The following is a 26,668-nucleotide window of genomic DNA, read 5'->3' on the forward strand; positions in this document are numbered from 1 at the left end:
TCTCTTTCTCTCTCTCTCTTTCTCTCTCTCTTTCTCTCTCTCTCTTTCTCTCTCTCTCTCTCTCTTCCTTCTTCATTCAGCTCCTCTTGGATGCAGTTTCTACCCCGTGGTTTGATTAGCTGCATCTCTCTTTAGCCTTACTCTTGATTTCCAGGTGTCATGATCCTTGAAGCTGGCTCCTCTCTTCTGTGACTGTATCTCTCTTGATCACTGTTTGTCTGTAATATCTATTTCTTCTCTTCACTAGATGCATGTCTCCTACTGCTCCAGGACTGCCCCTTCAAAGCTAGATGGCTAATGTGGCATTGGGGGTGGGGAGGGAAGAAGAGGGAGAAATTCTCCTCCCTCACCCCAGGGTCTTCTCTACATGCAATTCTCAGTTTGTAAAGTCCCCAAATCTCCAACATACACTGTTACATGACTTCCTTTTTTGTGTCTAAGCCTGAAAGACATGACTGATTCTTTTAGACAATCACTAGATGTTTCCTATATGGTTTCAGTTGCCTTCATCCAATGGCCAAAGCGTATAATCCTCAAGTTGATTAAGAAATTCTTTCACACATTTGTTGTGGAAAAATGATTTAGCACCTCCTTTATACTCCTTCACACCTTATGATTACATTCTGGGCTTTCTGTGACTACCTCAACTGTGTGTATGAGGGGGCACTACACTTAATTTACATATAGAAAAGGAAGACTTGGTAGGACTTGGTAACTGACTAGATTTGGAAGAATGAAAGAAAAGAAGAAAAGAGTAAACCTTGGAGCTTTCCTCTAGGGATTTACAGCACCCTGGCTATTAATACAATTCCTAGCTAGGGAAAATGGAAGGCACCCGAGAGATTATCTAGTACAATTGTATCCCTCTAGTTTTACAGAAAAAGAAACTGAGGTCCAGAGAATTTGAACAATCTCATAGAAGTAGCAAGTGCCACACCTAAGATTTGAACCCAAGTCCTCTAACTCCAAATTTGGAGTTGTTTTCCAAAGGACCACATGGCCTCTTTGAAGTATATTTCCTGATGAGGTATGGGCTCTGGGAGCCCCCTGGAGCTCTCCTTGAGTCCTTGAGGTACAGGCTCTGGGAACCTTCCTTGGACTTTGATCAAATTGTCTCATTTGATGAGGCATTTGCATGAGGCAATAAGCCTTACATTGTGGCTGGGCCCAGACCTCTAGTCTAGTTACTAACTGCTAACTACTAGCCTAGCCCTCCATAGTTCATTTACTTCCCACCCTTGAGCCTATCAAAATATCAATACACCCTTGAACTGGCCTAGCCCACCATTGTCTGCAGCCTCCTCCCACCCTTAATCACACATTGACCTCATTAACTCCTCCTGAAGACCCTCCCCAAACTCCTCCTCTAGACCATCCCTGGATTCCTCCCACAACCTTCTGTATATAAGACCGCATCTCACACCATGTGGTGTGAGAGCGCCATAGAATGCCATAGAGTAGTGAGAGCACCATAGAATGCCATAGAATAGTGATAGTGCCATAGAATGACCTAGCACAGACTTACTCTGTGTCTAATGCAAGTGAACTTTTAATAAATCTTACTTCTCTTTGGCTGAGAAGACTTGAGTTGAATTCATTTGGCAGGAATCTGCTTGTTGGTATTTTGGGTTTTCCAAAGCAACTTTTACCCTCTTAGTGGGTACCCTCTTCATTTCCTTCTACTGGAACATCTAATCTCAAACTGACTTATAATAAAAACATCAAAAAGAAAACAACAACGAATAATGGTGGAGAGGAAAAGTCTTTTCTTTGTTCTTGTACTGGCTTTTCCATTTTCTTTCTGAGGGCTCTTGAGTGCTTCCCTTCCCTTTTTCTGGTTCTCAGTTTTCTCATCTGGCATGTGAGGTGGTTAAACATAGGAGTGGAAAACTGATTGTTAAAATTTTACAATGTAACAAATCAGGGCTTCATTTATTGTTTAGTTGATTGTCTCAAGTTTAAGAAAGTGATGATCAAAACGTTAACAATGCCAATAAATAAAAATAAATAAGATTAAACTTAAAAGTGTCCTATGTATACTGTTACCCCACTCCCCAGAGGACTGATTGTTAAATATTTACCATCAGATCCCTTGTATCTCTGTTTCTAGTCAGTAAGAAGGATTTGGGAAAATAGTCAAGAAAAAAGAAGTTAAAAATATACGTGCACAGGTGTTCACAGATGTGCAGATAAACTCTTTTCTAAATTTTTAAAAAAGCATTTTGTAATTTAATAGCTTATTAACTACCACACTGGGATATTCCTCTCAACATATGTTATAGTATCTTTATTTTTTAAACCTCATGTATGATTCCATTGGTCTAATTTAGGAACCTTTCACTAATAGAAATAAGCTCCTTGAAGGTACAGCCTATCTTTTGCGCATGTTTGTCTTAATAAACATCATGAATAAAATGAATAAAGATACAAATTTAATTAATACTACTAACACAATGCATACCAAATATTTATTGTCTGACCCCAAGCAAGTTACTTAACCTCTCAGCCTTAGTTTTCTCATCTGTATATGGGCAATAATCACAACACCTACCTTACTGGGCTGTTATGAGGCCCAAATATTATATGTGAAGCACATCTGAAAGCACTACCTAAATGCTAGCTGTTCCTCTCATGATGCAGAAGAGATCCTTGTTCAGGCATGCTTTCCACCTGACGGCTTCTAGAATTCCTTCTGATTGAGATTTTGTATCTCCAAATCTAAAATCTAGAGGTGTTCCTAATACTTCATGTCATCTGTTGGCCTGATAACGTGACAATATAGACTGGCAGAGGGCCAACCCAAAGGAATAAGAACTGGGCATCAATAGGAAATGAGGCCTGGGTTGTGTTGACATGATGTAAACAACCCCTCAAAAAGGCAGATTCAATTACCTTGTTTGGTTTCAGGGAGCCCCAACCATCCATTATCTGATTTCATTTTCACCAGGGCATTCACTCCAATCACTTTGTGTGATTAGATCTCTCATGCTTTAATAGGGTAGGATGAGGATAGGGACTAGACCTATAATTTCATTAGTACAGGGAACTGGCCAGATGAGGAAATCCCTCTAACAAAATCTCTTCTTAGAGATTTTGGGTGTGGAGTAGGAGGGGGAGAGAGGAGCTGAAGGGATGAGGGTGGGGAGCATAGAGAAGTGAAATGATTTGCCCAGTGGCACTCAGTATGTGTCAGAGCTAGATCTTGAACTCAGATCTTGGTTCCAAGGCCAGCTCTGTTGACTCTGCCTCTCTCTTTTAGCCCTTCTAATTTCGAGTTCAGAGACAGAGTATGGCACCCTGTCTAGCCCCACAACCATGATGCCTCAATCCAACAAACATCTATCAGTTTTGGTGCAAAACACAATAGTGCTGTCCAAACATGAAGATTTGACATAGGCTATACTCTTTTTTTTTTTTTTTTTTGCTTTTTGGAGGGGGGCAGGGCAATTAGGGTTAAGTGACTTGTGTACGGTCACACAGCTAGGAAGTGTTAAGTGTCTGAGGCTGGATTTGAACTCAGGTCCTCCCCTAGGCTATACTCTTAAGGAGGCAACTAGGTGACACCATAGTGCACAGAGCTCCTGACCTGGAGTTAGGAAGACTCATCTTCCTGAGTTCAAATCTGGCTTCAGATTCTTAGTGACTGTGTGACCCTGGGAAAATCATTCAACCCTGTTTGCCTCAGTTTCCTCATCTAAATGGCAAACCACTCCAGTATCTCTGCCAAGAAAACCCCAAATGGGGTCACAAAGAGTCCAATATGAATGAACATCAACAATACTCTTAAGGATCTAAAAAGCTCATGGATGATGGTCTTCATTCCCCACAAATGTTAGAATTCTCATTTGTAGACAATTTACATAGGTTTCCCTTTCTTTGGCATTTGATAGGCAGCAAAACTTGAATTATTTCAATATTTTTTTCATTTTTCAAATGAATTCTTCATGTCATCCCCTCCCCCCCAACCTATTTGTACTGAATAATACTGAACTATTGATATTGATGCTCAATAAACAAAATCTTTCAGTCTTATATTAGGAGGGGACCTGAACATCTCAGGGTAGTAGAGAAAGCGGTAGACTTGGAGCCAGGACACTGAGGGTTCAAATCCTGCCTCAGATACTTACCAGCTATGTGACTGTGGACAAGTCATTTTCACCTCTCTTAAATTTGCTCATCTATGAAATTACTCATAGTACCTACCTCCCACACTTAAGTTGTGAGACTCTAGTGAGGGAATTTGTGTAAAGTGATTTTGCCAACCTTTCACCATCATATAAATGTCTCCTATTATGATGATGAAGAAGATGAGGAGGAAGTAAGAGATTTACCAACCTGGGGGTGGAAAATTCCTTTAAAAAGTATTGTAATTAATGAAACAAGTCAGTCCTAGACCAACTGAGGCAAAAATGGGGGAATCATGAATAACCTATGTTAAGCACCAAGTTCTATATAATTCATATGTTGTTCAGTTGTTTTTTTCAGGTGTGTATGACTCTTTGTGATCCCTTTTGGGATTTCCTTGGCAAAGATACTGCAATGGTTTTCCATTTGCTTCTCTAGCTCATTTTACAGATAAGGAAACTGAGGTAAAAGGGTTAAGTGACTTGCCCAGGGTCACACAGCTAATAAGTGTCTGAAGTCAAATTGGAACTCAGGAAGATGAGTCTTCTTGACTCTGGGCCTGGAATTCTATACATTCAGAAATTCCTGACTCTGGACCTGACTCTCTATGCACTGGGCCACCTAACTGCCCCATACAAAATATGAAATTGGTAAAACAAATTGGCTTACTTTTTCCTTGAACATTGCTGCTCATCTCTTGTCCTTTGCCTTTGAATAGGCTGACTCTTGTCTGGAATGCTCCTCACTTGCTGCTTCCCAGAATCATTATGTTGCTTCAAAGCTTAACTCTTCACACCCTTATGAAGTTTTTCCTTGTAGCTTTGTAGCTTTGGGTTCTAGCAGCTTCTCCTCCCTCTAGCTTGCATATATTTTTCATATACTTATATACATACTTGCTGTTTCTTCTAATGGAATGTAAGCTCCTTGAGGGCAGAGACTGCTGTGTTTTTGTCTCTGTATCATCAGGGCTTGACACAAGGCCTGACACATAGTTGTTTAATCATTTCAGTCATATCCAGTTCTTCATGACTCCATTTGGGGTTTTCTTGGCAGAGATGCTGGGATGGTTTGCCATTCCCTTCTCCAACTCATTTTACAGAAGAGGAAACTGAGGCAGACAGGTTATGTGACTTATCTGGGGTCACACAGGTACTAAGTGTCTGAAGCTAGATTTGAATACAAGAAAATGAGTCTTCCTGACTCTAGACTTAATTCTATCCACTCTGACATCTAGCTGCCCCAGCACATAGTAGGCACATAATAAATGCTTGCTGACTGATTAAAAGTAGCCATATGAGGGGAGTCAGTGTATCTCCAAGACTTAAACCATGAGACCCATGGCTTAGAAGTGATATCTTAAAATGAGAAAGCGAAGATCATCTGCGTGCTCACTAGAGCCCCATATCAATACACTTTAGAAAAACTCGTTGGGCAGAGGACCAGCCTGTCTCAACCCATTATTTGTTTTAAAGGGTTGAAATTAGTCTTGGCAGAAGGACTTGACTGGGAGGTGAGAAAACTGGCTTCTAATTTCCTTTGAAAATCAGTGACTCATGGGGTGGCCAGGTAGCACAGCAAGTAAGAGCACCAGCTCCAATGTCGGGATGACCTGGAGATCGAATCCCAGGCTCAGACACTTAGCACCCACCCAGAAATAACTGGCCATGTAACCTTGAGCAAGTTACTTAACCCCAATTGCTTAAAGAAAAAAAAAAGAAAATCAGTAACTCCAAGACCATGTAGAAAGCATTTGGCCACACAGCCTTAGGAAGGAACTGAAGGGCAGATTTACTAAATCACTTGCCCAAGGCAAATGATCCCTCCTTTAAATTAAAGGATTAGACTAGAACAGGGATTCAGAACCTGTGATCTACAAGCCCTCAAAAGTTCTATCGATATATTTCAAGGGGTCTACAAATTTGGATGTGAAAAAATCTTTATTTTCGTAACTTCTAAGTGTAATTTAGCATTTCTTTCAACTCTATCAAAACTTTATTCTAAGGGATGAAATAAGCATTTATTAAACACCAACTATATTCCAGGAGCTGTGTAATATATAAATATTATCTCATTCAATCATCACAAAAACCCTGTGAAGTAGGAGCTGTTTATTATCCCCATTTTTATTTGGGGAAACTGAGGCAGACAGAGTTTAAGTAACTTGCTCAGGATCAAACAGCTAGTAAGTATCTGAAGTAGGACTTGAACTCTGAACCCAGTGCTTTTTTACCATGTCCCCACCTGCCCAAGGCTAAGAACCTTTGGACTAGATGCTAAATCTAAGGTCCCTCCCTGCTCTGACATTCAGTATTCCTTAAAACACACCCTACTCTCACAGTCTAAGTTGTTTTTCTAAAGGACCTTTCATCTCTACTTCTTTAAAAAAAATATTATAAGGCCCCTCCTTGATCTGATATTCTCTGTCCTCAGATTACTTCCATCTTTGACAAACATTGTGCAATGGTCTCCTCTAGCTAGGCTACAGGGTGTTGTGCCTTGGTGCCCTTGTCAGAACATTCTGGGGTTCAAAATTGATCTCTACCTTATAGGGTTGTTAAGAGAGAAAGATGAAATGATGGAGGTATCATACTTTCAAATACAAAACCATTCTATGAATGTCAGTTGTTATAATAGTGATATTTTGCCCCTTACAACCCTTTCCAGCTCTGATGCTTGTTATTATGGGTGTGACCTTGGGCAGAATAATTTAATCTCTATGGGCTCTCATTTCTTCATCTATAAAATGATGAGTTCTGAGTTTCCCTTCACCTCTGAATCTATGGTCCTATGATTCTTGGAAACTGCTCCACATTTGGAAGCAACATCACACAACAGAAAATAATTCTGCATTTCAAGTCAGAGTACCTGTGTTTAAATCCCACCCTCATTACTTTTTAGTTGTGTGACCGTGGACGGTTCACTTAATTTCTTTCAGCCTCGTTTTCTGAGTCTTATAAACTGAAGGGTTTCAGATTAAATCATCTCTAAGATCTCTCCCAGTTCTCAAGCTATGACCATAAGGTACTTGACCTTCCTGGGCCTCAGTTTCCCCATCTATAAAGATGAAGTGATTTTATTAGATGGCTGCTGAGATCTCTGAGCTCTTGTGATCCTATTGCCACCTTCATCTCATTGTAATATTAGATGACTCAATTACCATCTATTGCTTGTTGCTGCTGAGCCCCTCATGGAATGAGAAATATGAATCATGATAAAGCAATTGGAGGATTAGAGCATTCTCTCTCCTGGTCCCTCAGATGACACCAGGTGGTTATGGGCCAGAGTGGTTTTTGAGACACTTAGCAGGTAATTTACAAGTCCCATAATAAACAAAGCATTACTGTTTATGAATGTTTTATGATGGTATTATGGAAAAATCCATCTCTGCTCAGGCAATAGTAAGAAAGAAAGATTGTCCCCCAAAGTGCCTCCAGAATGGCATGTACATCACCCTCTCTCCCATTAGGTGAGCCCATGAAAATGAGTGTTTATATTTAGAACAGGGTGGCACATCTGTAAAAAAAAAAGATAATCTGCTGCTCAGTAACCTGATTACATGGAAAGCACGTTGGAGGACTTTGAAGGTGAGCTTATCATTATTAAAAATCTGTATAATTAAAATAAACAACAATAAACTGGGAGATTATGGGGGTGGGGTGGGGATTGGAAAGCAGGGCAGATTGCATTGTTTCAAGTGGTTGATAAATTGTCTTTATCTCCTATTTTAATCATCACAATTCCTTATTTTTATTTCTCAATGTGTAAACTCATTCCTATCTTTATTTCCTTGTATCTTATAGTAGCCCCAGAAGGGAGACAAGGCACAGATTATTAGCCCCATTTTGTAGTCCAGAAAAGGGCAGCATAGAGAAAGGAAAAGACTTGCCTAAAGCCATACTGCTGGGCTAGAACCAATATCAGAAGCCCATTCTCTAGATTTGAAAGCTGGGGCTCTTGGAGTTGTATCATGGTGGTGAAGCATCCACATTGGATGGAACTATCCAATCTAGCATTGGTAATAAATCATCAGTGTGGTGTCTCCATGGAGATGAGTGACAATAATTATTTCATCTTAGCAGATAATAAAAATAGGTGTGTGTGTGTGTGTGTGTGTGTGTGTGTGTGTGTGTGTTTAGGGAGGCAAAGTGCAGCCACTTACTTCTTGGGAAGGATGTGACCTCTTCTGGACTTTAAAGTTTCCCTTATTTCATGAGATTGCCTCAGCTGTCCTCTCTGTTCTCCCACAGCACCCACTTGGCTGTGGACCCACAACAAAGAGACATTCCGGTCAATTCATTATAGAAAAAGCAAAGGCCAGTTCTGGGGCAGAGTCAAATTAGTAACTTGTAGTGTAGGCAGCTAACCCTTGGTTGTCTCAACGACTAAAAAGACAAGTCTCAGCCCATGGTGCCATTCTTATGTAGCTACATCTCTTAGGGTGTAAACCATTCATCTGTGGAGGCAGGATAATTCTGGGAATGAAATGCCAACTCTGGAGTAAAGAAGACCTGAGTTCAAATGACACCTTTACACCTGCCAGTGATGTGATTCTCTGTGTCCTACTCTGTGGAATGCAGCTAAGGGCAGCACCTAGTTCTCAGAGCTGGTGTGAACATCAGAGGAGATAATGCATTTAAAGTGCTTTTGAAAAACTTCAAAGCACTATGGGAATGCTTAAATGATTAAAATTCTCTTAATCTCAAATCTTTGTATTTTTAGGACTCAGAAAGAAATGTAAGCATTTATCAGTTGTGGTTCAGTCATTCCAATCATGTCCGACTCTTCAAGACCCCATTTGGGGTTTTCTTGGCAGAGACATGGGAGTAGCTTGCCATTTCCTCCTTCAGATCATTTTGAAGATGAGGAAACTGAGGCAAACAGAGTTAAATTATTTTCGCAGACTCACACAGCTAGTAAGTGTCCAAGGCCAGATTTGAACTCAGGAAGATGAGTCTTCCTGACTCCAGGTCCAGCACTCTATTCACTGTGCTGCCCACACTCATCATGGGACAAGTCATTCTCCTGTGCCATTATATCATGCTTACTGTTAGGCAGATTCTTCTCTAGGTAGATAAAATAATTGATATTTACAGTTGAATTAAAGTATTGGAGTTGTTTTGAGAACTGTGATTTTATTGGCTAAAGAGCCTCTCTACCAATGGAGATTTGCATCTGCTCTAAAAATTCCAATCTTCGTTATTTGAGACACTTGGAGGTTAGATGGCTTGTCCAGGTTCACGGAGCCAGTATGCGTCAGAGGACAGGGCTTGAACAAACTACCCAGGAGAAGAAGATGCTGTACCCAGGAAGAGCTGTTTTTTTCACTAGATTGTGGGTCTCTTGAGAGCAAGAACTGGTAGTGCCTTTCTTTGTATTCTGAGGACTTACTTAGAACAGTGCCTGCACATAATAGGTGCTTTTTTCTTTTCTTTTTGGAGGTGGGAAGGCAGGGCAATTGGGGTTAAGTGACTTGCCCAAGGTCACACAGCTAGTACGTGTTAAGTGTATAAGTTCACATTTGAACTCAGGTCCTCCTGACTCCAGGGCCAGTGCTCTATTCACTGTGCCACCTAGCCACCCCTCACATAATAGGTGCCTAGCAAATTTTTGTTGATTGATTAATTTCATTGATGTTTGAGATAGATTAATTTGTTCTCTTTGGCCCTAGAAGGTAGAATATGGATTACTAGGTGAAAACTAGGAAGAAATAAATTTAAATTCAACATAAAGGGGGAAAATACCACTACGAACTTCCTAATCATTACAGTTATTCAAAACTGTAATGGTCTAACTTAAACTTAACCTAACACCTTCTTTAGAGGTCTTCAGGCAAAGACTACATGACCACTTAGGTATTTGGGGGTGAATTTTCTTCTTCTAATATGTGCTAAACTAGATGGCCTCTGAGGTCCCTTCCAAAATCTAAAAATCTGTCATTCCAGGAGAGGGACCATACATAGATCTAGAAAGGACCTTAGCAGCCTCCTTCATTTTCTAGATGAGAAAACTAGGACCCAGAATTTTCCTCCACTTTTTCTTATCATGATGGTGATATCTGAGATTATGGAGGCAATGGAATGTTTATGAAAGGAAAAATAGAAATAATGCTTTCCCCAAGGTCTTATAAGTATAAAGGGGGCAGAGCCACATCCTGTAGAAAAAGGGAGAAGATCATGAAACAGTTGCTTGTTCCGTTTGCCTAGGGTGGGGAGGATGTGGAGAGCTACTCTGAAATATAGCTGGAAAGGTCAATTGGAGTCAGATTATGGAGGGCCATGAATGTCAGGGTAATTTATTTAAATTTTCTTTGGTGGGCAATAAGAAGACATTGAAGGTATTTGAATAGGGTGTTGATATTATTAGATCTGTATGTTAGGAAGATTACTTTGCCCCTAATACAAAGGTTGAATTGGAGAGAGGAGACATTGGAGGCAAGATGGTCAATGTGAAGGCTGTTAAAACAGCTTAAGAAAAAAAAATAAATGAGAAATGAGGCCCTAAACTAGGGTGATTACAGTAGGAATGGAGAGGAGGGCAAACATTCAAGGAAGATTGTGGCAGTTAGTGTAAAAGATCTGGCAACTGAAGGAAAATTGTGAGAGCCAAGAATCAAAGATTATAGTAAGAATACAGGCCTGGATCTCCCCAGTGAGGAAAATGGTGGTGTCTTAGTGAATCTATCACACTAGGGCTATCATGTCCATCTGAAGATGCTGAGAAGAGTTTTCCCCTTTTTTATCAGTATGGTGGTATCTGAGGCTGTGGAGGAAATAGAATGTTGATGAAAGGAAAAATAGAAGAAGGATGGGAAGAACTGGATTCATTTTTCAGCTTTGTCACTTCTTGTTGAGAGCTAGGTGGCACCATAGAGCATAGAGCACTGGACCTGGAATCAGGAAGACAAGTTCAAATCTAGCCTTACTAGCTGTGTGACCCTGTGCAAGTCATTTAACCTCTGTCAGTCTCAGTTTCCTCATTTGTAAAATAGGGATAATAACAGCACCTACCTCCCAGATTTGTGGCAAGGATGAAATGAGATAATATTTACAAAGCACATTGCAAATCTTAAGGTACTCTAGAGGGTGTTCTGAAAGTCTTAGTGTGGTTTTTAATTTCAATAACCTAAAACAACACTAAGACTTTTTTTTGAGTACCTTATATAAATGTTGCTACTACTACTACTACTACTACTACTGCTGCTGCTGCTGCTGCTGCTGCTACTATTACTGCTACTACTACTACTACTATTACTGAGACGTGAGCCTAAAATCAGGAAGACCTGAGTTCAAATCTTACTCCAGTCACTTACTAGCTATGTGACCTGAGCAAGTCACTTAACTTCTATCTGTCTCAGTTTACTCATCTGTAAAATAGGGCCAATAACAACACCTACCTCCCAGGTTTGTTGTGAGGATCAAATAAAATAAAATTGTAAATCACTTAGCTTAATGCCTGACTCATAGTAGGTGCTATATAAATGTTGTCGATGATGATGATGATGATGATGCCAGTCACTTCCCCTTCTTGGACCTCTGTTTCCTTTTCTGTAAAACAAGATAAATCAATCTCTAAGATCTTTTCCCATTCCAAATCTAAGCGATCCTAAGTCAGTAGGAGGATTTTATTTTAGACAAAAGGTGGTAAGTTAATAGAATCTGAATCATAGAATTTTTGGAGTTGAAATGGGTCTTAGCAACCACCTACTCCAACTCATACAAGAAAAACAAATTCTTACTATAACATACGTCTTCGAGTGGTCATCCTTGGTTGGTGAGGATTCTGCACATATATCTAGGTTGGCTCCCAGACACTCCACCATCCTTCACAGATGTTCCGGGTTATTCTATAGCTGTCACCAAATGGGTCCCCAGATCCCATCCTAGCCATGCTGTCCTTAGTGAGCTGACATCTCCTGATCTGCCACACCTACCCAATCACATTTCACAAATGTGACACGTATTCTTCCTTTCCCCCCTTTCTCTGGGGACTGTGATCAAATAAAAACTATCATTGTGGCTGGAAAAGACATGGCCAAACCAGTGTCCTATGGCTCTCTTCACCATCCCTGTGACTTCCCAGAGCAGAATTCCCTTCCCTGGCCACCACTCTCCTATTTTGTGCTGTTTTAAGAACATAAACTCCCAGAGACTGCACTTTTTTGTGTTTGTATTCTTAGTACTTAGCACAGATCCTGGAACAGAGTAAGAACTGAATAAATGCTTTTTGATTCATTTATTGATGCATTCAGCTTGTGCTTAAAGACTTCTAATGAGGGAGAACCACCATGTCCCTTTGGGAACTTTGATATAGGTGACAACAAAACATCTTAGATGGAAATGACCAACCAGCCATTGATGTTGATGCAATCCTTGTGCTCAAGGGAGAAGCTGTAAGCAGCAGTGCAAATTTGGCAATCATTCGAACTGAGGTGATAATTGAACCCATGGGAGCAGAGAAAATGGCTTTAAGGGAGAGAGGATAGGGAGACTATTTAGGGAAATGTCTAAACCAAGCTTAATATCGTTTCCTTATCTCTAAATGGCTTAAACTTCCATCATTTCCCAGGGCCTTAGTGACTAAAATCCTGTAACTATCTATTACCCAAGTCCTGCCTCCCATGATCCTCTCCATTGAGTTATTATCTCACAGCCCCCTTCAGTATCCCTCTGAATACCTACTTTGACTTCCCTCACACCCCAGCTCAATCACTTTCAAAGTTTTACAATCTGAAAAAATAAGAGGAACCAATATTTTTCTGTCCATTGGAGCATATCAAAGTAGATTGCTTCATTTCACAGGCTTCTAATAATGACTAGGAAAATAAATTAGCTTTAGTTTGTAGAGTAATTATAGAATCCCTTGCTTTCCCAATTTCCCCCCTCCTCTTATTCCTAACAATTATCTGACTTTGAAAACATCTCTCAAACCAGTGGATTCTCCTCCTTTTCGATTGCAAATGCATCTGTCAAAAATTAGGTCCTTTTAAAATTAGTATTACTCCCAACCTATATCAGAAAGATGGAGTTGAATGATAGTTAAACCAAGAAAATTTTTATCTGATCAAATGAAAATTCCTCACCCACCCACCAAGCATTTCTCCTGTGAGTGGGTACTTACTGACCCAACACAATTTAAAAAATTGGATTTGTGAATGATGAGTTCTGAATGCTAGCTTCCCAGATTGTTCTGAGCACAGAAGCAGATATATGTTCTTCCACCCACACAATGAACACCTTCCTGGAAATCTGAGAGAAGGGAGGGATAGGGGTTATCAGACCCTGCCATGGCCGGTTCTCTCATGCTGGACACTCCTCCTATCCCAGGAGCTGTAGCTAAGGTCAATGAGCTGTCAAACACTCCCACAAATACTAACACCGTTATACAGACATTTGGCCAACACAGTGCCAAACGGTTTCACCTATGGGAATGTTGGTCCAAAATGCACTGAATACTAATGTAGAGATACAGGAAGGTTTGGCCTGGACAGAATCAGCATGGGAGTCCCAGGTTTTCTTACCAATGGATACACAGGTACAGGAAAATATGTGGCTTAAAAATTTTACTTGCTCTTTTGTTCTTGCTCTAATCACATTTGTATGACAATCAAGGAGTGTCTTGGGGGTGAGGTGGCAAGGTGGTGCAGTGAATAGAGCATCAGCCCTGGAGTCAGAAGGACCTGAGTTCAAGTCTGGCCTCAGACACTTGACACACTTATTAGTCATGTGACTTTGGGCAAGTCACTTAACCCCAACTACCCTCCAAAAAGCAAAAAAAGAAAAGAAAAGAAAAAAAAGGAGTATCTTGGGATAGAGGTAGATTTTTGTCATTTCAGATTTCACATATCTCCTATAACTTCCTATGGAAATGATTTGAGCAGAATACCCAAAAATCAGTTTGGTGAAATAAGATCTAAATCAGATAATGCATCAAAAGTTATAAGGCATTTCTTAGCCTCAAGTCAGACAATTGAATGGGCCCATGGAGTTTGAATCAGTACAAGATGAAAGCAGTTAAAAAGAGTAGACCAGATTCTAAACAAGGGCATTCTGCTGTCAAATTTGCTATGGTGGCTCATAACCCTCATTGATACATTCAAAAATTTATAGTTCTCTCTGTCAAGGAGAGGCTTTGTAGCTATTGTACCCCAGTCACATACCCATAAGTCTCCATAATGCCTGTAGCTCTTTCCATCTGTGTAATTGCCTACATTTTTCACTTCACTTAGTCAATTAGTCAACAATCATATTAATTAATTCATTGATTAAGCATTTATCCTGTGCCAGTGACTGAATTAAGTGATGATCATAAAAGAGAGGAAAAACATGGTTGTTTCCCTAAATGACTCACATGGTAATGGAGGAGACAATATGCAGAAACTCTGTACACATATAAGATATAAACAGAAGAGATGGAAGGTAACCTCTAAGGGGATGTACTAGCATTATAAAGGACTGGGAAAGTCCTCTTACAGGAAATAGTATTTAAGCTGAGTCTTTAAGGGAAGCCAGAAGGCATAAAGAGAAGAGAAGGGAGAACATTCTAGGTATAGGGTACAGTCACAGAATTCACAGAATGAATTTAATTTGATTTCATTACAGTTCCATTCAATTCAATTCATTTCAAGGAGAAAATCCTTCCTAGAAGAGAGGAGTGGGGCAATAGCTCAGCCTAGATAAAGTAAGAGGGAACGACAACCATGTTACGCTTACAGCATAGTTCTACATCACCATTTGGAGACTAAATCTATTTCTCTCTAGTTTTCCCCTCATTGCTCCTACTTCTGTGTCAGCTCTGTTCTGCCAGACCCTAGCCAGCTTTGAGTATAGACTTGTCTGCTAATGAATGTACCAAAATAATAGCCTATGGAAGATTCACAGGCTGACTACATGATGCTAAATTTTTTTAGGCTCCACAACCCTCGAGCAACATCTATAAAATTGTACAGGAGTTAAAGTCTACATGGGTAGATATCACTCAAAACATGAGTCCTTGAAATATTTAGGGGTTCCTTCATTCATTCCCTATTAGTATCCTCTTCTTGAAATCACTTTGGATTCCTAACTTATGTACACAGTAGAGAATGGTAAGTTCTTTGCAGGTAGGGACTATCTTTATCCCAGAACCTAATTCTACACCTCTGATTATAGTAATATCTCATATATTTGCAAATGGATTAACCCAATGCTTACTATGTTCATGGCTTTGTGCTTGGCACTGAATGGCAAGTTAGATCATTGTAGTCAGGAAGCTAAAAGGGACCTTATAATAATCTAATCCAGCTCCCTCATTTTTCAAAGGAAGGAACTGAAACTAATAAGGGATTCATTGAGGATTCAAGGTCATACAGCAAGTTAATGGGAGAATTGGGATGACACTCCAAGTCATCTGATACCCAATCCAGGGTTTTTTCCCCATTTGTTTGAATCAGATCTCTCTCTACAGGTAAGCAAGATTGGTACCAGAGTCATTAGAATAGTAATATCCTCTTTCAGAGACCAAGATTTAAAGATTCCACCAGCCACTTTTGGATATTCCTACTTAGCAGGGAGCAGGGCATCTAGACACTGGATAGTGCCAGGCCTGGAGTCAGGAAGACTTGATTTTGAATCTCTCCTCAGACACCTAAAAGTTGTATCAACCTAGCCAACTCACTTAACTTCCCCAAACATTAGCTTCTTCTGTAAAACAGGGATATTAGTTGAACCCACCACACAGGATTGTTGTAAGGATTAAATAAGACAATGAATGCAAAGTGCTTTACAAGCAGTAAATGTTAGCTACTACTAATAATACTATGACTACTGCTATCATTACTACTACTCATTTTTCTCTATCCCTCACTCCCCACTCCCTGCCAGTCTTTCCTTTTCTCAGTTGAACATATTCATTTCTTAGCATGGATGCTCAAATACCATAATCACTCACCATCCTGTTTCTGCTCCTTTGGATTCTCTCCAGTTTGCCAATATCCTTCCCAAAACTTGGTGTCCAAAACAGAAGGTCATGTTCCAGAAAAGGAGACATGATAATCAGGAACAGATCAGAAGAGAGGAGGACCTTCAAAGAGAAGATGGGTCTCAAGAAGCTATAAGGGACCATAGAGAATCAGAGCCAGAAGGGATTTGTATTTGGGACCATCCAGTTTAATGCTTTCATTTTACAAAAAAATGGAGTTGAAAGAGGGGAAGTGACTCACCCAGGGTTGCACGGGTGTTTAGTTGGAGAAAACTGGAATAAGGATACATTAGAAAAGGTTACTTTCTAATTTCTAATGGTAGGAAAGAAAAGGAGGGAGTCATTGCCCTGGGAAGCAGAGGCCAGCAGGGGGCACTGCCTCTTTAGAGAAAAAGAATTAAATGATTATCCATCCCCAGAAAATGAAATCAAGTGTCCCCAACCAAAGACAGCCTCTACTGAGAAAAGCCAAGCATTTGTCAAGAGAAATGAAGAAGCAGAGCTTTGTTCCTAGGATGGGAGCTTCAACTAGAGAACCTGAGAACACAAGAATCTCTGTCTCTGTCTCCTTTCCCCTCTTCCCTCTCTCCACCTTTCTTCTTTTTTCTCCTTCTCTCTGTTTATCTATTTCTCCCCTTCTTTCCTTCCCCTTACCCCTCATCTCCTTTTCCCTTTCCTCTATCCTTCAACTCAAATTTCTCTTTTTTATCTCCTCTTTTCTCTCCCTCATCTCTTTACATTTTCTCCTTTATTCTGTCTAGCCCTCTACTCTTCTATCCTTTTCTCTCTCCAATTTTTCCTTTCTTTGTATCTCACCCCATTTTACTTCCCTTCCTCTTTTATTAGCACTCTTGTTTATCTCCCTCTTCTTTCTCTTTCCCTTTCTTACATTTTCTTTTTGTCTTTCACCCTTCTTTCCCTTCCTTTTTCTCTTTAATTCCAATCCTTTCCCTTTCCCTTCTTTCTCCTTCCTGGAACTCTAACTCTCTGACAATTTGCTACATATGTGACCTTGGGCAAGTCACATAACCCCTCTGAACCTGTTTCCTCAACTGTAAAATGAAGATGCTAGACTAGAAGGCTTTCTTTTATCCCTAGAGCTGTGATTCTATCATTTACTTTCCTTCATTGCCAATTCTGTTCTCTTCCCATTTATTCTTCTTCCCTCTTTTTTTATTCTTACTTCCACTCTTTGACTGGTATTAAAGAGATAATAGGGGAAAGAGTGGAAGAGACAGGGAGAGGAGGAGAGGGAGGGAGAGAGAGGAAGAAAGAGAGAGAGGACAGAGAAAGGGAGAGAGAGAGGAAGAGAGAGACAGACAGACACAGAGAGACAGAGACAAAGAGGAAATGGAAGGAGGGGAAGGATGGGAAAAGAGTAGAGTGGATGTGGTTAGTTAGAGTGAGAATTTTAAGAAAAGGAAGAAAGAAGAGGAAAGACAGACATGGGAATAGAGAAAAGAGAAAGAATGAGATGATGGCGAGGGGAAAAGGGAGATAAAAGGTTCAATTCCAACTTTGCAGATTAATATCCCTGTGACCTTAGGTAAGTCACAGTATATCTCTGAAGGACTGGACTTAAGCAATATCTAAGATATCTCTCAAATAAAAAATGTATAATTCTAATATAGGCATGTGTATACTAGTCAATCAGAGGCAAAATTAGATTAGCTCCATGATGCATTAGACAGAAAAGAAAACTGAACTTGAAGTTAGAAGACCTGGGTTCAAATCTCAGCTCTGTTGTCACAAGCAAGTAGCTTATACCATAGAGAAGTTTTGTGTCTTTAGCTCTGAATCTTAGAAACGACAGGAGCCAGAGGCCTCTGTGGTTCTACTTTGGCTCTGGCAGTTCTGTTTATACTGGCCATAGGTGCCTAAAGGTACCTGGTATCAGGGACCTTTCTTCTTGGCTCAATTGCTAAATTAATTAATTGTTTAATGAACACTTTTCTTCCTGGTTTGAGTTAAGTCTGGGATTCTCCATGTTGTCTTCCCATCCATGTTTTCAATCAATTTTAGCAGCTGTAAAGAAAGTCTATCATTTGAATCCTGGGTTCATTTTGTGAATTAGAAAGCCTTTATTAAGTTGTTACCCTGAGGGTATCTAGGTGATGCATTGGATAAAAAGTGCTGGCCTTGGAGTGAAGTAAACCTGAGTTCAAATCTGGACTCACAAACTTACCAGCTGTGTAACCATGGGCAAGTCACTTAATCCTGATTGCTTCCCCTACTAATAAATAAATATTAAAGAATCAAAACAAAGTCAATGTTTTTTTTAAAAGTTATTCTGTACCCAAGTACTGGGGTACTCAAGGTGCTGAAGCTACAAGGACAAAATGAGGCAGCCTCTGCACTAAAAGAGTTTAGCCTTGAACTGCAAATAGATCATTTTTCTGAGATTCAGGAAGAACTAGGTTGAAGTCTAGCCTCAGATGTTTACTGACTGAAACCTCAGCAAGTCAGTGAAATGAACAGTAGTAATAAAAATAATGATAGCAAACTTCTATATAATGCTTACAATATAATATTTATATAATATTATATATAATACTATATACTATATAATATTACAATTACTATCACATTTGATCCTTGCAACAACCCTGGGAGGCAGGTCTATTATTATTCCCATTTTACAGTTGAAGAAACTGAAACAAACAGAAATTGTGACTTACCCAGAGTCACATAGCTAGTAAGTGTCTGAGGTTGGATTTGAACGCAAGTCTTCCTGACTTCAGAGCAGTGTTCTATCCACTTTGCAACCTATCTGACCCCAGTTACAAAAAATTTCTCAATCTAAATCAAGAAATCAAGTTATTGAGAGGGGTGGAGCCAAGATGGTGGCATATAAGTAGGAAATTCCATGAGCTCCCCAACAATCACCTCAAATACCTATAAAATATGACTCTAAACAAATGTTAGAACTACAGAACTCATAAAGTGACAGAGAGAAACAAATCTCCCACTAAAGGCAGTCTAGAGGGCCTACAAGAAGTGTCCATCATAGCACGCTGGGAGCAGAGCACAGTCCCGTGCCACATGGTTTTGGCCTCTGGGTAGCCCCAACCAGCAGCAGGCTGAGCAGACTTCAGGAGAGTAAATCACCAGCAGCTGAGGCAGTTACCAGACTCCTCAACCCATAAATGCCAAAGAGAAAATAAAAAGGTCAATAAGAAACTCTGTTGGAAAGGAAGAGTGCAGTTTGGCCTCTACCCCAAGGGCAAGAGGTTGGTGGAGGCTTAGTAGCTGCAGCTGCTGCCGCATATGGCTACCTCCAGAGCTCCTGGCCTGCAGATCAAGTGACCATTCACAAGGTAATCACTCTTGCTTTAAACTGTTTGGATCTGGATCACTTTCTTGGGTGGGAGTCCTAGAGTGTGTGGCCAGTGGTTCAGAGCTTATTGATGCTTCAGAGAGAGCACCCTCCTAATAGCTCTGGCACCTACAAAAACTCTTGTGATTTGGGACAAATCTCTCTCCATTGTGGAAGCAGAGTTCTACCATGGCAAAGAGCTCAAAAGTCAAGTGATTGACTGGCAACATGAGTAAACAGAGGAAGCAAAGCCAGCAGAGCAATAAAAACTTAGATTTCTTTTGGAGGGACAAAAAGGATCAAAGCATGGAACAGAAGGAAGAAAATGAAGTCAAAACTCCCGTATCAAAAGCTTCCAAGAAAAATATGAATTAGTTACAGGCCATGGAGGAGCTCAAGAAGGATTTTGAAAATCAAGTAAGAGAAGTGGAGGAACAACTGGGAAGAGAAATGAAAATGATGAAAGAAAATCACGAAAAGTGAGTCAACAACCTGACTGAAGAAAATAACACCTTAAGAAAAGGACTAAGTCAAATGGCAAAACAGGCCCCAAAAGCCAATTAGGAGAAGAATGCCTTAAAAAACTGAATTTGCCAAATGGAAAAGGAATTTCAAAACCTCACTGATGAGAATAATTCCTTCAGAATTAGATTAGAGCAAATGGAAGATAATGACTTTGTGAGAAATCAAAATACTATAAAACACATCCAAACAAATGAGCAAAATAGAAGGCAATGTGAAATATCTCATTGGGAAAACCACTGACCTGGAAAATAGATCCAGGAGAGATAATTTAAAAATTCTTGGGCTACCTGAAATTCATGATCATAAAAAGAACCTAGAAATCATCCTTCAAGAAATTCTCAAAGAAAATTGCCCTAATATTCTAGAACCAGAGGGCAAAATAGAAATGGAAAGAATTCACTGATCATCTCTTGAAAACGATCCCCAAAAGAAAATTCCTAGGAATATTATAGCCAAATTCCACAGTTACCAGATCAAGGAGAAAATATTACAAGCAGCCAGGAAGAAACAATTTGAATAATGTGGAAACACAGTCAGGATAACACAGGATCTAGCAACTTCTACATTAAGGAATTGAATGGCTTGGAATATGATATTCTGGAGGTCATAGGAACTAGGATTAAAACCAACAGTCACCAACCCAGCAAAACTGAGTATCATGTTTCAGGGGAAAATATGGTCATTCAATGAAATAGAGGACTTTCAAGAATTCTTTTTTCTTTTTTTTGCTTTTTGGAGGATGATTAGTGTTAAGTGACTTGCCCAAGGTTACATGGCTAGTTTTTGTGTTAAGTGTCTGAGGCCAGATTTGAGCCCAGGTCCTCCCGACTCTAGGCCCAGTGTTCTATTCACAGCACCACCTAGCCTCCCCCTAATTTTCAAGTATTCTTGATGAAAAAAACCAGAATTTAATAGAAAATTTGTCTTTCAAATACAAGAAGCAATAGAAGCATAAGAAGGTAAACAGGGAAAAGAAATCATAAGGAACTTATTTAAATTTGAACTATTTACATTCCTACATGGAAAAACAATAATTTTAACTCATGAGACTTTTCTCAGGATGAGGATAGTTGAAGGGAATATATATATATACATATATATATATATATATATATACACACACACACACACACAAACACACACAGACATATACATATATGTATATATACATATATTTGTTTATATAGGAGGGTTTATGCACATATAAATACATATCTGAGTGTGTGTATATGTGTGAACATGTATACATATACAGAGGGCACAGAATCAGCTGATTAGGAAGGGATGATATCTAATAAATAAAATTATGAGGTAAGAGGGGAATATAACGAGAGGATATAGGGAGAGACAGAATAAGGTAAATTATCTCATATAAAAGAGGCAAGAGAAAACTGTTACAATGGAGGGGAAGAACAGGAAAGCAAAAGGGAATGGGTCAACCTTACTCTCATTGAATTTGGCTTAGGGAGGGAATGACATGCACACTAAATTTGGTATCTTACCCTACAGGAAAATAGGGGGGAAGGGGATAAGAGGGGAGATGATAGAAGGGAGGGCAGATTGGAGGGGAAGGGTAGTTAGAAGCACATACTTTTAAAAAGGGACAGAGTCAAAGTAGAAAAGAGAATAAGTGGGGGGTGGGATAGGATGGAGGTAAATATAGTCAGTCTTTCACAATATATCTACTACTGAAATGTTTTGAGTAGCTATACTTGTACAACCTATATTGAATTACTTATCTTCCCAGTAGAGGTGGGTGATGAGGGAAACAGGGAAAAAATCTGGAAATCAAAGTTTTAAAATCAAATGTTTAAAGAATTATTATTATTATTTTTACATGCAACTGGGAAATAAGATCTACAGGCACTGGGTATAGAAATCCATCTTGCCCTACTAGAATGTTGGAAGGGCGATGGGGGAGGCTATTAGAGAGAGTACATTGGGGTAAGGGGTATTCAGTAGGATTGCTATTTTGGTGTGGTAGATAGGAGAAAGACAGGGAGAAAATTTGTAATGCAAAATCTTGTGGAAATGAATGTTGAAAACTTAAAATTAAAAAAAAGTTGGAAAAAAAGAAACAGCTATTGAACTTGGATATCTCACAGCAGAACAGTTTGATGAGTGGGTGAAACCCAAGGACATGTTGGATCCTAAGTAATATATTTATAAGCATTTGTAAAAGAAAAATTACTATTATTAAACTGTGTTGAATTTTGAAAAAAAAAATCAGGAAGTCAAGAGATTCACCCAGGATCAGACCACTGTTAGCCAGCTTTACCATTAGAAATAATAATTAAAAGAAACATGAATTATAATTCTCCCTGAACAGAGACTTCTAAATTTAGCTAGTCAGAGAGCTATAGTTTTAGGACTGGTGACATACATAGCACTTAGAACTTCAGGGTAGTTATCCCTTCCCATTGGAGAACCCAACCAGTGTCTACAAGTTGAGGACTAGTAGCTGTAATAAGAATGTAAATTTTAAAGATCTTCCCTGCCCCTAGGCTAATGTGCACCTGAAGCCTGGGGTGGGGGAGGCTTGTTTTTCAGTTGATACTTTTTGATTGGCCAGTGGGTCCAAAAGGTTGTTACATTCTCTGAGCCAGGAGAAGGCTATATAAGCCCTGATGTGAGGCTTTGTTTTGGGACTCACTTTGAGAAGTGTTCTGTGATTTGATCTGAATTCTGGGAAGCTGTTGTTGAGAGTCCCCCGGCTTTGAAAAACCCAGAATGTGGAAACCCAGATGTTGACTGGGTATGGATGTAATGGTTGGACAGTTTGGAAATCTGTCTACTTGATGTTTCTGTCTTGATAATTATGCCTGTATACTTTGAGGTTCAGGGTGCTGACCTTTTCTCCTGAACAAGGTAAACGATATATGTCTGACTGATTAAAGTAAGCTTGTTAACCCATTTTGAGTTGCTTTCCTTTAACAAAGCAGATCCAAGAACCTGTGGTAGCTGCAAACCTTGAGGACGCTTGGGGTGCTTGCTGCTACAGTAGCCCAGGAGGCTACCATTACACTATGTATATGAATGAGATTTGTTGTGATCATTATTTGAGTTATCAAACAAATTTGTATCACTATTCTTATTTTTATCAGAAAAAATTGGCAAAAATAACTACACATTTCTATGTCATATGACATTAGTCAATATTTGTTGAGTGCTGACTATGTGGAAGGCACTGGGCTAAGTACTGAGGATACAAGTACTGACAAAAAGAAAGACAGTTCCCCCCCCCCCTCACAAGAAGCTTATAATCTAGTGGGAGAAGACAGTGCACAAAAGGAAGCTCAAGTCAAGGCAAAACTTATGATGTCCATTTTACAGAGCAGGAAATAGGCTCAGACAGGTAAAGAGCCTTATGTAAGATCACACAGCTTCCAAATGTCTCTACCATCAGAAGCCATCAACTTCTCTGATTACTGGGATTTGGCAAGTCTTTACCCAGGGCAAATTGAAATTAAAGTTTCCTTTTTAAGATTTCCCTTTCTTAAATTTCCCAAATCAAAGTCTTAGACTAGATTTTAGATAGGATCAAAAGAGTTTAGTGTTAAAAATAGCTTAGACTCCTGGTGCCGAGATGACAGAGTGAAATAGGAACCCTCTGAAGCTCTCCAAAATTTCCCTCCAAATAATTAGAAAAGTGCTTCAGAATTGATCTAGGAACAGTAAAGCAGTTTGTCAGGCAGGAAAGGTCTCACTGGGGTGGGAGGGGAACAAGGTCCAAAAGTGGCAGCAGCAGCCAGCCTCACAGCAGAGATCTGCAGCAAGGTTCTAAGCCCCAGGGCAATCTGTCAGTAAGGCCCCACCATCCTACAATCCAGTAGCTTCCTAAGCAAGTGAGCAGTTTTTGCTACACAGCAAGGCCCAACTCTAGCAACTCCACTCCCAACATAAGCCACCAGCCAGGCATTGACCCCATTGCTGACCAGTAGTAAAGCCTCTCCCTGGGTCTGGCCAACAGTGAGATCCTGTCCCTGTGGCCAGCCACAGGACTCTGTTACCAAAGCAACCCGGAAGCAAGGCCTTACCCTTAGAGCAGGCCAGCAGCTAAACCCCAAACCCAGAGGAGGCCAACAGGATGGCTCCACCCCCAGTACAAACCAAAAGGGAAGCCTACCCTCTAGAGAAAGCAAGCAGCTAAGCCCTGAAGACCAGTGAAATCCAACAGTAAGGCCCAGAGCCCCAGCACAAAAATACTTGGGACAAGGCAAGACCAGAGCCCAACTTTCACATAAAAATACAAAATCATCAAAAAAAAAAAAAGCAGAATAAAGTGACAAACAGCTTGACTATAAAAAGTTACTATGGTGATAGGATCAAGGCATAAACTTAGAAAAGGAAAATAGTGTCAAAATGGCTCCATGTGAATCCTCAAAGAATGAAATTTAGTCTCAGGTCCAAAAAGATTCCTGGAACAGCTTTAAAAGAATTTTAAAAAGCAAATTAGAGAAGTAGAAGAAAAATTGAGAAAAAATGAGAGTAATACAAGAAAATCATGAAAAAAGAGTCAATAACATGGGAAAAGATAAACAAAATTTACAGAGGAAAATAATTTTCTAAAACATAGAATGGGCCAAATGGGAAAAGAAGTACAAAAGCTCACTGAATAAAATAATTCCTTAAAAATTAGAATTGAACAAGCAGAAACTATGAGACATCAAGATATGATAAAAACAAAAAATTTTAAAGTAAAAAAGGAAGAAAATGTGAAATTTCTCATTGGAATAACAATTTACCTAGAAAATAGATCCAGGAGAGATAATACAAAAATTTATGGAATGTTTTAAAGCCACAACAAAGAAAAAAACCTGGACAACATCTTTCAAGAAATTATCAAAGGAAACTTCTCTTATATATTAGAACAAGAGGGCAAAATAGAAATGCAAAGAATCAGCTTATCACCATCTCAAAAAGATCCTAAAATGAAAACTCCAAGAACATCATAGCCAAATACTAGAGTCACAGATCAATGAGAAAGTATTTCAAGCAGCAAAAAATAAACAATTCAAATATCATGTAACTGTAATTGAGATTATACAGAATTTGGTAGCTTCAACATTAAAGAACTGGAGGTCTTGGGATATGAAAGCAAAAGAGTTAGGATTACAACAAAGAATCACCTAACTAGCAAAATTGAATATAGTATTTCTGGAGACAAAATGGATATTTAATAAAATAGAAGACTTTCAAGCATTTCTAATTAAAAGACCAGAGCTGAGTAAAAATTTTGACCTCCAAATACAAGACTCATGAGAAACATAAAAAATGTAAAAAAGAAACAATAAAGAGAAAACATAAGAAACTTAATAATGTTAATCTGCTTATATTTCTATATGGCAAGATGTTTGCAACTTAACTTTATTACTTTAAGATAAATTAGAAGGAACATATTTGGACAGAGGGTGTGGATATAAGGTGACTTTGATGGAATTGTGTGCCCTAAAAACCCCAAAATAAAAGTGAGAAAGAAAACTGCACTAGGAGAAGAAGGAGGGAGGAGATTGAATGGGATAAACTATCTCACATAAAAGAGGCATGAAAGAGCTATTAAAATGGAGGGGAAATTTGGTGGAGGCAGTGTAGCACAAAGCTTAAACCTTATGCTCATCAAAATTGGCTCAGAGGGAATAACATACATATTCAGTTAGATATAGAAATCTATCTTACCCTATAAGGAAGTAAAAAGGGACAGAAATAATAGAAGGGGAAGGGGAACTGATAAAAGGAAGAGTATATTTGGGGAAGGTGGTGATCAAAAGTAAAACACTTGTGAGGAGGGAAAGAGTGGGAGTAAGAGAGAGGGATAAACAAGCAAAAATAGCATGGAGGGAAATACAGTTATCATAACTATAAATGTGAGTGGGATGAACTCACACATAAAGTGGAAGCAGATAGCAGAATGGATTGAAAACCAGAATCCTACAATATGTTATTTACAAGAAACACATTTCAAGCAGAAAGACACACACGGGGTAAATGTAAGGGACTGGAACAGAACTCATTACGCTTCAACTGAATCAAAGAGAGCAGGGGTAGCAATCATGATAAAATAGCAAAAATACCTACCAAAAATAACACCTAATTAAAAGATATAGAGAAGGAAACTACATATTGTTGACTGGTGACATAGATAATGAAGTCTTATCAATATTAAACACATATGAACCAAATGGTATAGCATCTAAATTTTTCAAGAAGTTGAATGAGTTACAGGAAGGAAAAGAAAATAAACTGCACTAGTAAGGGACCTCAACTTTCCATTCTCAGAACTAGATAAATATAACAAAAAAAGAAGTTAAGGAGGTGAATAAAATCCTGGAAAAGTTAGATATGATAGATCTCTAGAGAAAATTGAATGGGAATTGAAGGGGATATGCATTTTTCTCAGCATTACATGGCACCTACACAAAAATTGACCATGTGTTAGAACATAAAAACCTTACAACCAAATACAGAAAGGAAGAAATAGTCAGCACATTCTTTTGAGATCATAATGCTATAGAAATTACATTCAATAATGAAAGAGATTAAAAATTAATTGGAAATTAAATAAATCCTAAAAGAGTTGGTCAAAGGGGGAGTGGAGACATGATGGTGGAGTAAAAGCAGGAAATTCCATGAGATCACTCCATAATCACCTCTAATAACTGTAAAATATGACTCTAAACAAATTTTAGAGCTACAGAACCCACAAAGTGACAGACAGAAACAAATATCCCACTGAAGGCAGCCTGGAAG

This window comes from Petaurus breviceps, unplaced genomic scaffold, assembly GCF_028583685.1.
Source record: "Petaurus breviceps papuanus isolate PSGF00001 unplaced genomic scaffold, PetGlider_PUasm1.0 101, whole genome shotgun sequence".
In the NCBI taxonomy this organism is placed as follows: Eukaryota; Metazoa; Chordata; class Mammalia; order Diprotodontia; family Petauridae; genus Petaurus; species Petaurus breviceps.